Raw genomic sequence first — 12,899 nt, 5'->3', positions numbered from 1 at the left:
AAGGACGCCATTGACTATGTGACCCTGAAAGCCGAAATACTGGCTCGGTTGGGGGTGAATACCTATGTACGGGCTCAGCGGGTAAATCAGTGGTTCTATGAGGAAACCAAACCCGTACGCTCCCAGGCCTATGACTTGTTGCATCTTGTAAAAAAGTGGTTGCAGCCTGACACTCTGAGCCCGGCGCAAATGGTGGAAAGGGTAGTAGTGGATCGTTTTGTGCGCACTTTACCCGTCACCGTTCAATGGTGGGTAGGACAGGGTGACCCGAGTACCCTCGACCAATTAGTGTCCCTGGTAGAGCGGCATGTGGCTACGCAGGACTTGATACGGGACACTGAGACTTTGCGTACCGCCCGTCGGTCCGGCCCCTCCAAGCCTAGGGCCAAGGACCCACCACTGACAACGGTGCAGGAGTCCCCTACCGTCCCGTCTGAGGCTGCGCCCGCCATTCCTGAGGTCCGGAAGGTTCTGTACCCTAAACGACAACCCGTCAAGGGGGTTTCCGTTCCCATTAGATGTTGGTGGTGCCAGCGGGTGGGACATATGGAAGCCCAGTGTCCACTCACCACGGAGCCCATGGATTGTGGGGTTACCCGGCGGGGTTCAATGTATGCTCAGGTGGTGTGTACCGCTGACCTGGTCTCCCCAGAGACGGAGCCCCACTTGTGCCAAATACAGGTGAATGGATGTCCGGTTACAGGATTGTTGGATTCCGGAAGCTTAGTGACCCTTGTGCGATCAACCCTAAGGGCTAAAGTAAAGGCCACATGACGTACCGTGGGGGTGGTTTGCATACATGGGGACCGCCGAGACTATCCCACGGGGATTGTCACCATCACAGTACCTTGCGGTCAGGTGCAACATAAGGTGGGACTTCTTAACACTCTTCCTTATGACGTGATCCTAGGAAGGGATCTGCCCTATTTTTGGACTTTATGGAGGGGACCCCCTAAGTCCCCTCAGATATTGATCAGTCCGGGACCTGAGCCCTACAATCCTGAATCCGGGACGCCTGCCGTAGGGGTCACCATGATAGGGACAGAGTGTGAACCCGATAGGTCACCCCTAGAGGTATTGGCAGGAGAGGCTGAGATGGTCGAGCCTATCCCGGAGTTGGAGGCGTCCCCGGATACGTTTGGGACAGCCCAACTCCAGGACCCTACGTTAATACATGCCTGGAGTCGGGTGACAGTAGTTGACGGGGTGGCACAGCTGCCCGGTGCCCAGGTAAGGTACCCCCATTTTGCTCTTAAGCAAGATTTACTCTACCGGGTAGATGAAATACGGGGCGTGGGGGTAGAACAGTTGGTGGTGCCCCAGCCGTATCGCCGGCGGGTCCTCGACTTGGCTCATAAACACCTGATGAGTGGCCACCTAGGGGTCAAGAAAACGCAGGAGCGAATATTGCAAAGGTTCTATTGGCCCGGGGTCTTTGGGGAGGTAAAACGGTTCTGCGAAACCTGCCCGGAGTGTCAGCTTACCGCACCCCTGACTAGCGTTGAGCGCGGTTCGCGGTTTGAGGTTCTCCAGTTCTAGGCTCGAGTGATTTTGGGGCCTGTTCTAGATCGAACTAGAACTCGAGCTTTTTGCAAAAGCTCGATAGTGCTAGAAATGTTCGAGAACGGTTCTAGCAGCAAAAAACCAGCTAATTCCTAGCTTGGTTTCCGCTGTAATAGTGTAAGTCACTCTGTGAATCACACTATTATGACATTTCAGTGTATAGTGTGCGTGAACAGCCCCTTCAGATCACTGCTGTTTCTATAATGGCGATTGCCATTTTTTTTTTTTTCCTTGTCTTCCTTCCCTAAGCGCGCGCGTGTAGTGGGGCGGGCCAGCATGTCAGCCAATCCCAGACACACACACAGCTAAGTGGACTTTTAGCCAGAGAAGCAACGGCATGTGTGATAGGATGTCCATGTCACATGTCCCTGCATTATAAAACCGGACATTTTCCTCCTGGACGCCATTATCTCTTCTGCGTCTTTGGTGTCAGACATCACTGTCGCAGCTCCGTCCTCCTGAGTCCTATCGCCGATACAGCTGTATGCGCTCCATACACAGTGTTAGACAGCTTAGGGAGAGCACTTTCTATCAGTCCTTTTAAGGGCTCAAACCGGTAGGGTCTGAGCCATAGGTGACAGGTCCTGAAAACAGAGACAGCGTCTGTGTAGCCAAGGTCAGGGATTTCGTCGCTGCATTTCACCATTAGGAGGGAATAGAAAGGCAGGCTTCCATTCCTCTACCCAGAGCCCCACAATCCTGGCACTGTACCCTCCTGTCCTCTGCACACTCCAACTCTTTTTAACTAAGCCATTATGCTAGCAAACAGTCAGTGTACCTAGTGGCATCCTAAACGTGGCTATTGGACTTTTGTGTAGTCACAGTAGTGCAAAGATATTTGCAGCACGTCTGCCTGCATTGCACACTCCAACTCTTTTTAACTAAGCCATTATACTAGCAAACAGTCAGTGTACCTAGTGGCATCCTAAACGTGGCTATTGTACTTTTGTGTAGTCACACTAGTGGAAAGATATTTGCAGCACGTCTGCCTGCATTGCACACTCAAACTTTTTTTAACTAAGCCATTATACTAGCAAACAGTCAGTGTACCTAGTGGCATCCTAAACGTGGCTATTGGACTTTTGTGTAGTCACAGTAGTGCAAAGATATTTGCAGCACGTCTGCCTGCATTGCACACTCCAACTCTTTTTAACTAAGCCATTATACTAGCAAACAGTCAGTGTACCTAGTGGCATCCTAAACGTGGCTATTGTACTTTTGTGTAGTCACACTAGTGGAAAGATATTTGCAGCACGTCTGCCTGCATTGCACACTCAAACTTTTTTTAACTAAGCCATTATACTAGCAAACAGTCAGTGTACCTAGTGGCATCCTAAACGTGGCTATTGTACTTTTGTCTATTCACACTATTGTAAAGATATTTGCAGCACGTCTGCCTGCATTGCACACTCCAACTCTTTTTAACTAAGCCATTATACTAGCAAACAGTCAGTGTACCTAGTGGCATCCTAAACGTGGCTATTGTACTTTTGTCTATTCACACTATTGTAAAGATATTTGCAGCACGTCTGCCTGCATTGCACACTCCAACTCTTTTTAACTAAGCCATTATACTAGCAAACAGTCAGTGTACCTAGTGGCATCCTAAACGTGGCTATTGTACTTTTGTCTATTCACACTATTGTAAAGATATTTGCAGCACGTCTGCCTGCATTGCACATTCCAACTCTTTTTAACTAAGCCATTATAGTAGCAAACAGTCAGTGTACCTAGTGGCATCCTAAACGTGGCTATTGTACTTTTGTCTATTCACACTATTGTAAAGATATTTGCAGCACGTCTGCCTGCATTGCACACTCCAACTCTTTTTAACTAAGCCATTATACTAGCAAACAGTCAGTGTACCTAGTGGCATCCTAAACGTGGCTATTGTACTTTTGTCTATTCACACTATTGTAAAGATATTTGCAGCACGTCTGCCTGCATTGCACACTCCAACTCTTTCTAACTAAGCCATTATACTAGCAAACAGTCAGTGTACCTAGTGGCATCCTAAACGTGGCTATTGTACTTTTGTCTATTCACACTATTGTAAAGATATTTGCAGCACGTCTGCCTGCATTGCACACTCCAACTTTTTTTAACTAAGCCATTATACTAGCAAACAGTCAGTGTACCTAGTGGCATCCTAAACGTGGCTATTGTACTTTTGTCTATTCACACTATTGTAAAGATATTTGCAGCACGTCTGCCTGCATTGCACACTCCAACTCTTTCTAACTAAGCCATTATACTAGCAAACAGTCAGTGTACCTAGTGGCATCCTAAACGTGGCTATTGTACTTTTGTCTATTCACACTATTGTAAAGATATTTGCAGCACGTCTGCCTGCATTGCACACTCAAACTCTTTTTAACTAAGCCATTATACTAGCAAACAGTTAGTGTACCTAGTGGCATCCTAAACGTGGCTATTGTATTTTTGTCTATTCACACTATTGTAAAGATATTTGCAGCACGTCTGCCTGCATTGCACACTCCAACTCTTTTTAACTAAGCCATTATACTAGCAAACAGTCAGTGTACCTAGTGGCATCCTAAACGTGGCTATTGTACTTTTGTCTATTCACACTATTGTAAAGATATTTGCAGCACGTCTGCCTGCATTGCACACTCAAACTCTTTTTAACTAAGCCATTATACTAGCAAACAGTCAGTGTACCTAGTGGCATCCTAAACGTGGCTATTGTACTTTTGTCTATTCACACTATTGTAAAGATATTTGCAGCACGTCTGCCTGCATTGCACACTCCAACTCTTTTTAACTAAGCCATTATACTAGCAAACAGTCAGTGGTGTACTTAGTGGCATCCTAAATGTAGCTATTGTACTTTTGTCTATTCACACTATTGTAAAGATATTTGCAGCACGTCTGCCTGCATTGCACACTCCAACTCTTTTTAACTAAGCCATTATACTAGCAAACAGTCAGTGTACCTAGTGGCATCCTAAACGTGGCTATTGTACTTTTGTCTATTCACACTATTGTAAAGATATTTGCAGCACCTCTGCCTGCATTGCACACTCCAACTTTTTTTAACTAAGCCATTATACTAGCAAACAGTCAGTGTACCTAGTGGCATCCTAAACGTGGCTATTGTACTTTTGTGTAGTCACACTATTGTAAAGATATTTGCAGCACGTCTGCCTGCATTGCACACTCAAACTCCTTATAACTAAGCCATTATACTAGCAAACAGTCAGTGAACCTAGTGGCATCCTAAACGTGGCTATTGGACTTTTGTCTAGTCACACTAGTGCAAATCTATGTGCAGCACCTGTGCATGACACCCTCCTGCTCTGTTTTTAATAAGCTATAATGATAGCAAAAAATATTGCCATTTAGTGGCATCATAGAACTGGCTGTTGTATTCCATTAGTGCCCCACTGGTGCCAAGCTATTTCTAGCACCTCTACATGACACCCTCATGCACATTTTGCTACGCTAATGTTATAGCAAACTCAGGGAATTCATTGCTGCATTTGATAATTCAGAGGGATAGAAAGTGAGGCTTCCTTTAGCTTTTCCTTCTGTTCATAGACAGCATATCCAAGTTCACACCCGAAGAGCAATTTCTCCTCCACGTCTAAGTGTGGAGAGGCAGCTAGTGCGCATGCGTGTGCCGATTTACCCCAGCTGCAGCCTAACTACAGTGTTTCGCCTAGTGAGTATGCTCAGCCTGACTGTGCCATTCCTGACGCTAAGTCTTCATTTCGGGATACAGCGCATGCTCCCACACTAAGTGTCAAAAGCCTCTTTGCACAGGTACTTGCATTCCGTGCCGGGTCTAAGTCCTGTTTTGTGCCTAGACACCATGCTAAAGCTGATAGTCTTTTTTCAGAGACTGTAGTTCATGCTACTGAGCATGCTCAGGCACTTACTGCATCAGAGACTAGGTCCGGTAATGAACTCTTTGGCCCTGCCCCTGATGTGGGGGTCCCATATAGACCACAGGGCATCAGGTGTCCTCCCAAATGGCTTGCAGAGGCCCACCCCTATGACTTGTCACCGCATTATTGATGGTCAGACGATGACTGGTGAGGTGTTTGGGTCATGGCAGCCATGAGGTCATCATTGAAGTTGCGTTTCCAAATAGGACGCTAGTTATGCCACTCATGACGTGTCACTCTACTTTTGTCTCCAGGAGGTGCATTGTGGTTCACCCTGGTTTGGGGCGGACCCAGGTTATAAAAGGGGCTGGAGCCAACAAGGAGGTGCACAGTCTTCTATTATGCTCCGAAAGAGCACACCTCCATGTGTTGAACCCATTGCGGCTTTAGGCCACAGGTAGGCAAGGATAGGGTGTCGATGCAGGCCACCACCACAGTTGGTAACGCAGAATGGTTAAGACCAGCTCCTGTCCTACCAGTGCTGCTTGTGCAGCCCAGTGGCATTAACACGCCTGCTGCTGCTGATGCGCCTGCTGTCCACAGGTGTGCCCCTACGCACACGGTCAGCGTACTCAATGGCCCCTGTGTTGCTAACAGGGAGTTCCTGGGCTGGGTGGGCATGTGGACCCTGTGACGCTAACAGGGCTCACAGTCTCCAGATCCGAATGGCGTCTAACTCGGTTCAGGCTACTATTAGTTTCATAGCCACACAGCTCTGTATCCTCCACCAAACCTTCCAGTTGCCAACCTCTCCTTTTCCAACTGGGAGCACGGTGGACACTGACTGCTGATGGGGATATATACCTTTCTCTTTCTTTTCTTATTGATTTTCGTTATATAGCGGTAACATAGTATATACCACTTTATCCAAATCTGCCAGTCCCACTGTAACAGATGGTGTTTCTTCAGCAAATGTTACTGTTGCTTAACCACCAAACCCACGGACCAAAACTTTTTCCCCTTTCCAACACACCTGTTCCCCTTTCCACCAGCATCTGTCCTTTTTCAACTCATTTTGGTATATGACCAAAAGTGCAACTCTGCAGGGACACCGTACTCAACGCCATCTCAGCACAGCAGCCAGCCCTCGGTCCCTCAGATGTGGACAAGTAAAAGACCATTTCCTCCTATCCATGACAAAGCGTTGAGATTCACTCTGTGCAGCACTGGTGTTTAGTGGAAAAGCAGATCTAAGATTGCGTACCACATTCTGCAGATACTCCTGTATACGTGCGTCCATTTCTATGGCAGGAATTATTTCGCCAAATTTTGTCTTGTACCGGGGATCTAACAGTGTGGCAACCCAGTATTCTTGATTACTTTGAATTCGTACAATCCGAGGGTCATGTTGTAGGTAGTGCAGCAAGAAGGCGCTCATGTGTCTTGTGCATCCAGGAGGACCAAGTCCTTGGTGTGTTGGTGGCAGAGACGTGAGAATCGTGCCTCCTTCCTCTGCCCTCTCCCCACAACCTCGCACAACCGAAATGTGAGCAAGCTCTCACTCATCTGCTGAGTCTTCCATGCCCATCGCCAGTTCGTCCTCCATTTCTTCATGGCCTCCTGCACCTTCCTCAACACTTTTTGCTGATACTATGTGCCCTTGTTAATACCTCTCCCTCACCATGACTGCCGCATAGGTGCCGCTGACCATCTGGACCTCGTAGATCTTGTTATCCCTTCCGCATATGACTCCTCCTGTACTTCCTCCCCTTCCTCTTGTCCCAACACCTGACTCCGAATAATAATTACAGTGTGCTCCATCCTGTAGATGACCAGAATTGTCACGCTGAGAATGACATTGCCAGTGCTAAACATCTTCGTCGACATTTGTAAACTGTGTAGCAGGGTGCATAGGTCCTTGATCTGACACCACTCCAGCAGCGTGATCTGCACCACCTCTGGATCAAGTTAGCCCAGGCTATATGTCATAACGTATTGCAGCAGGGTTCGGCGGTGCTGCCACAAACGCTGCAACATGTGCAGATTCAAATTCCTGCGTGTGGGCACATCGCATTTCAGGCGTTTAACCACCAGACCTAAAGACTTCTGTAGCGACGAAAGTTGTTGAGCTGCTGTGTGCGCACGATGGAAGTGAGCACATAGCGAGCGTGCACGCTGCACAAGGCCATGTAGGCCGTGATGGTGTTTTAAAAATTGCTGGAGAATTAGATTCAACACGTGAGCCATACAAGGCACGTGTGTCACATTGCCCTGACGATGGCCCGCAGCCAGGTTTGCATCATTGCCACACACGGCTGTTAAGTCACCAACGGAGTCCGCTCCGTCAATTTGTACTCCGGTCGCCAGGTGACAACGTGTTCCTTTCATGAATAGTGCTGATGATGGGAGAGGAGTCGATGCCAGCGGCGCAGGTGGACGCAGGTTATGCTCACCCACTGGGCTGCATTACCTTGACAGATGCAGAATCTCTGGCTGAATGTAGCTGGTGGGTATCTCACAGATGAAATACCATCATTCAGCTACAACCAATGGGAAGACACCACACCCTTTTTTATGCCCATCCTGTCTGCAGACCACTGCCAGACATAGCTCTGCTTTTACCCCCAGTTCAGTTTTATGATTTTGTGTGCTTGTTACCTGACTACTTTTCCTGCTTGCTGTTTATGTACCTTGTTGGCCGATCCGCATTTCACCTCTGCTTGTTTTCTGATTAAGTCCTGGCCGTCCCATTCTGTTCCTGTTCCTCAATTAATGTTTTGACCCTGCCTGACTACTATTCTCTGGAACTGCAGCCTTCCACAGGTATTAATCACCTTGGGCCCTGTGCAATTCCTAATCCCTGTATAGGGGTTAAAGGGTTTCAGGGTTCTAGGGGTCCTGCTTGGTGAGTGGCTTCCCTCTAGCCTATCATTTACAGCCCATCTGAGTGTGTGGATCAAGCAAGGCGTTACACCGTGCTCTCTGCAGAAGGCCATGTGGGCCAGGATAGTGCTTTAAAAATTGCTGGACAACCAGGTTCAACACGTGAACCACACAAGGCACGTGTGTCACATTGTCACAGCGAAGGGCCGCACCCATGTTTGCATCATTGTCGCACCCGGCCTTCCCTGGCTGCTGGTTGAGTGGAGACAACCATTGATGAAACTCGGTCTCCAGAGCTAACCGTCCACAACTTCTCAGCGGTGTGACTCACATTTCCCATACATTTCAAAGTAAAACTTTGACCGCCTGATGGCATTGAGCTCTGCTGCCAGCATAGTAAGGTGTGTGGTAGTCCTTGTGCGCAGTTACAAGGAAGGGTGGCCTGACCACACAGGGTTTGCGCCAAGGTGGAGGACCCACACGAGGTTGAAGAGGCAGAAGCAGTGTATTAACTTCTACATACAGAAGAAGGATTGAAACAACTCGTGGGGACGGCAAGACTTGTACAGCAGACCCTTCTCCATCTCTCCCCACAGTAACCCATTGCCCAGTCAGCGACATGTAACGCCCCTGTCCATGCTTACTGGGCCAATTATCTGTGGTGAAAAGCACCCTGTCACACAGAGTTTCTCAAGGAATCAGTGATGTTTAGTGCGACATGCTGGTGTAGCGCGTGCACGCCTTTGTTGGAGAAGGAGTGGCGCCTGGGCATCGGCTCTTGGGGCACTGCGATGGGCATAAGGTCTCGAAAATCCTCGGTTGAAAAGGTTGGAAGGGCAGCATTTTGGTAGCCAACAGTTTCCAGATGCTGAAAGTCAACCTCTAAGCCATGTCATGCCCTTCTAAAAGCATGTAAAACACAGCGCGGGGACTCCAACCACAGTCTCCCTCGTTTCCACTAACTGGGCCACACACACCCCACTTGACTGACATCAGTTGATGCCCCTTTTCAAAATGAAAAAGATGCTTTGCATGAAGCACTCTCAAAAATACGTGTGCCTTTCCCGTCCCCTGGCTGACCCAGGGGAAGAAAAGTCCTCTGAGAGCCATGACTTGTTCATCTTGGTTCTTTTAGAAACACAGCGAGGGGACTCCAACCACAGTCTCCCTCGTTGCCACTAACTGGGCCACACACACCCCACTTGACTGGCATCGGTTGAGCCCCCTTTTGAAAAAGAAAAAGATGATTTGCATGAAGCACTCTCAAAAATACGCGTGCCTTTCCCGTCCCCTGGCTGACCCAGGGGAAGAAAAGTCCTCTGAGAGCCATGATTTGTTCATTTTGGTTCTTTTAGAAACACAGCAAGGGGACTCCAACCACAGTCTTCCTCGTTGCCACTAATTGGGCCACACACACCCCACTTGACTGACATCAGTTGATGCCCCTTTTCAAAATGAAAAAGATGCTTTGCATGAAGCACTCTCAAAAATACGCGTGCCTTTCCAGTCCCCTGGCTGACCCAGGGGAAGAAAAGTCCTCTGAGAGCCATGACTTGTTCATCTTGGTTCTTTTAGAAACACAGCGAGGGGACTCCAACCACAGTCTCCCTCGTTGCCACTAACTGGGCCACACACACCCCACTTGACTGGCATCGGTTGAGCCCCCTTTTGAAAAAGAAAAAGATGATTTGCATGAAGCACTCTCAAAAATACACGTGCCTTTCCCGTCCCCTGGCTGACCCAGGGGAAGAAAAGTCCTCTGAGAGCCATGATTTGTTCATTTTGGTTCTTTTAGAAACACAGCAAGGGGACTCCAACCACAGTCTTCCTCGTTGCCACTAATTGGGCCACACACACCCCACTTGACTGACATCAGTTGATGCCCCTTTTCAAAATGAAAAAGATGCTTTGCATGAAGCACTCTCAAAAATACGTGTGCCTTTCCCGTCCCCTGGCTGACCCAGGGGAAGAAAAGTCCTCTGAGAGCCATGACTTGTTCATCTTGGTTCTTTTAGAAACACAGCGAGGGGACTCCAACCATAGTCTCCCTCGTTGCCACTAACTGGGCCACACACACCCCACTTGACTGGCATCGGTTGAGCCCCCTTTTGAAAAAGAAAAAGATGCTTTGCATGAAGCACTCTCAAAAATACGCGTGCCTTTCCCATCCCCTGGCTGACCCAGGGGAAGAAAAGTCCTCTGAGAGCCATGATTTGTTCATTTTCGTTCTTTTAGAAACACAGCAAGGGGACTCCAACCACAGTCTCCCTCGTTGCCACTAATTGGGCCACACACACCCCACTTGACTGACATCAGTTGATGCCCCTTTTCAAAATGAAAAAGATGCTTTGCATGAAGCACTCTCAAAAATACGCGTGCCTTTCCCGTCCCCTGGCTGACCCAGGGGAAGAAAAGTCCTCTGAGAGCCATGACTTGTTCATCTTGGTTCTTTTAGAAACACAGCGAGGGGACTCCAACCACAGTCTCCCTCGTTGCCACTAACTGGGCCACACACACCCCACTTGACTGGCATCGGTTGAGCCCCCTTTTGAAAAAGAAAAAGATGCTTTGCATGAAGCACTCTCAAAAATACGCGTGCCTTTCCCGTCCCCTGGCTGACCCAGGGGAAGAAAAGTCCTCTGAGAGCCATGACTTGTTCATCTTGTTTCTTTTAGAAACACAGCGAGGGAACTCCAACCACAGTCTCCCTCGTTGCCACTGATTGGGCCACACACACCCCACTTGACTGACATCAGTTGATGCCCCTTTTCAAAATGAAAAAGATGCTTTGCATGAAGCACTCTCAAAAATACGCGTGCCTTTTCCGTCCCCTGGCTGACCCAGGGGAAGAAAAGTCCTCTGAGAGCCATGACTTGTTCATCTTGGTTCTTTTAGAAACACAGCGAGGGGACTCCAACCACAGTCTCCCTCGTTGCCACTAACTGGGCCACACACACCCCACTTGACTGGCATCGGTTGAGCCCCCTTTTGAAAAAGAAAAAGATGCTTTGCATGAAGCACTCTCAAAAATACGCGTGCCTTTCCCGTCCCCTGGCTGACCCAGGGGAAGAAAAGTCCTCTGAGAGCCATGACTTGTTCATCTTGGTTCTTTTAGAAACACAGCGAGGGGACTCCAACCACAGTCTCCCTCGTTGCCACTAACTGGGCCTCACACACCCCACTTGACTGGCATCGGTTGAGCCCCCTTTTGAAAAAGAAAAAGATGCTTTGCATGAAGCACTCTCAAAAATACGCGTGCCTTTCCCGTCCCCTGGCCGACCCAGGGGAAGAAAAGTCCTCTGAGAGCCATGACTTGTTCATCTTGGTTCTTTTAGAAACACAGCGAGGGGACTCCAACCACAGTCTCCCTCGTTGCCACTAACTGGGCCACACACACCCCACTTGACTGGCATCGGTTGAGCCCCCTTTTGAAAAAGAAAAAGATGCTTTGCATGAAGCACTCTCAAAAATACGCGTGCCTTTCCCGTCCCCTGGCTGACCCAGGGGAAGAAAAGTCCTCTGAGAGCCATGACTTGTTCATCTTGGTTCTTTTAGAAACACAGCGAGGGGACTCCAACCACAGTCTCCCTCGTTGCCACTAACTGGGCCTCACACACCCCACTTGACTGGCATCGGTTGAGCCCCCTTTTGAAAAAGAAAAAGATGCTTTGCATGAAGCACTCTCAAAAATACGCGTGCCTTTCCCGTCCCCTGGCTGACCCAGGGGAAGAAAAGTCCTCTGAGAGCCATGTCCACATTGTCAGTGGACAGACACGTGTGCTTATCTGCCAGCAGACCCCCAGCAGCACTGAAGACAGGTTCCGAGAGAACGCTGGCTGCAGGACACGACAAGATCCCCAAGGCGTACGTGGCGAGCTCAGGCAATTTATCCAGATTGGAAGCCTAAAATGAGCAGGGCTCAAGTTGCACAATAATGGAATCGATGTTTCCTTGCATATACTCATATATCTGTGTGTCCTCCTCTTTTTCCTTGTCCAGCTGTTTTGTTTTCGCATGAGTATATGTCCTTGTCACTTTCCCATGTGTTGTGAGTTGTTTGTCACCTTTTGGACACCTTTGAGGGTGTTTTCTAGGTGTTTTTCTGTGTTTGTGATTGCCTGCCATTGTTTCCTATGCAGTTCGAGTTCGGTTCGTCGAACGTTCGACGAGCCGAACTCGAACGGGACCTCCGTTCGGCGAACCGACCTCGAGTCGAACCGGGACCGATTCGCTCATCTCTACCCCTGACCCATTTTCGCAGTCCGTTGGTACCGTTACCCATTATAGAAGTCCCTTTTGAACAGATAGGGATGGATCTGGTGGGGCCCCTCGTAAAGTCCGCTCGAGTGCACCAACACATCCTAGTGATCGTTGACTATGCCACCCGGTATCCCGAGGCGATACCTCTCAGACATACTGCAGCAAAGCTTATAGCTCGGGAGTTGTTTGCTGTGTTCTGCCGGGTGGGGTTGCCCAAGGAGATTCTTACGGATCAGGGGACCCCATTCATGTCTAAAGTGACCAAAGAGCTATGCCGGCTACTCCAGATCAAGCAGTTGCGTACGTCTGTGTATCATCCTCAAACGGACGGTTTAGTCGAGC

Source organism: Anomaloglossus baeobatrachus, chromosome 4, assembly GCF_048569485.1.
Source record: "Anomaloglossus baeobatrachus isolate aAnoBae1 chromosome 4, aAnoBae1.hap1, whole genome shotgun sequence".
In the NCBI taxonomy this organism is placed as follows: domain Eukaryota; kingdom Metazoa; phylum Chordata; class Amphibia; order Anura; family Aromobatidae; genus Anomaloglossus; species Anomaloglossus baeobatrachus.
This window is presented reverse-complemented; position numbering follows the sequence as displayed.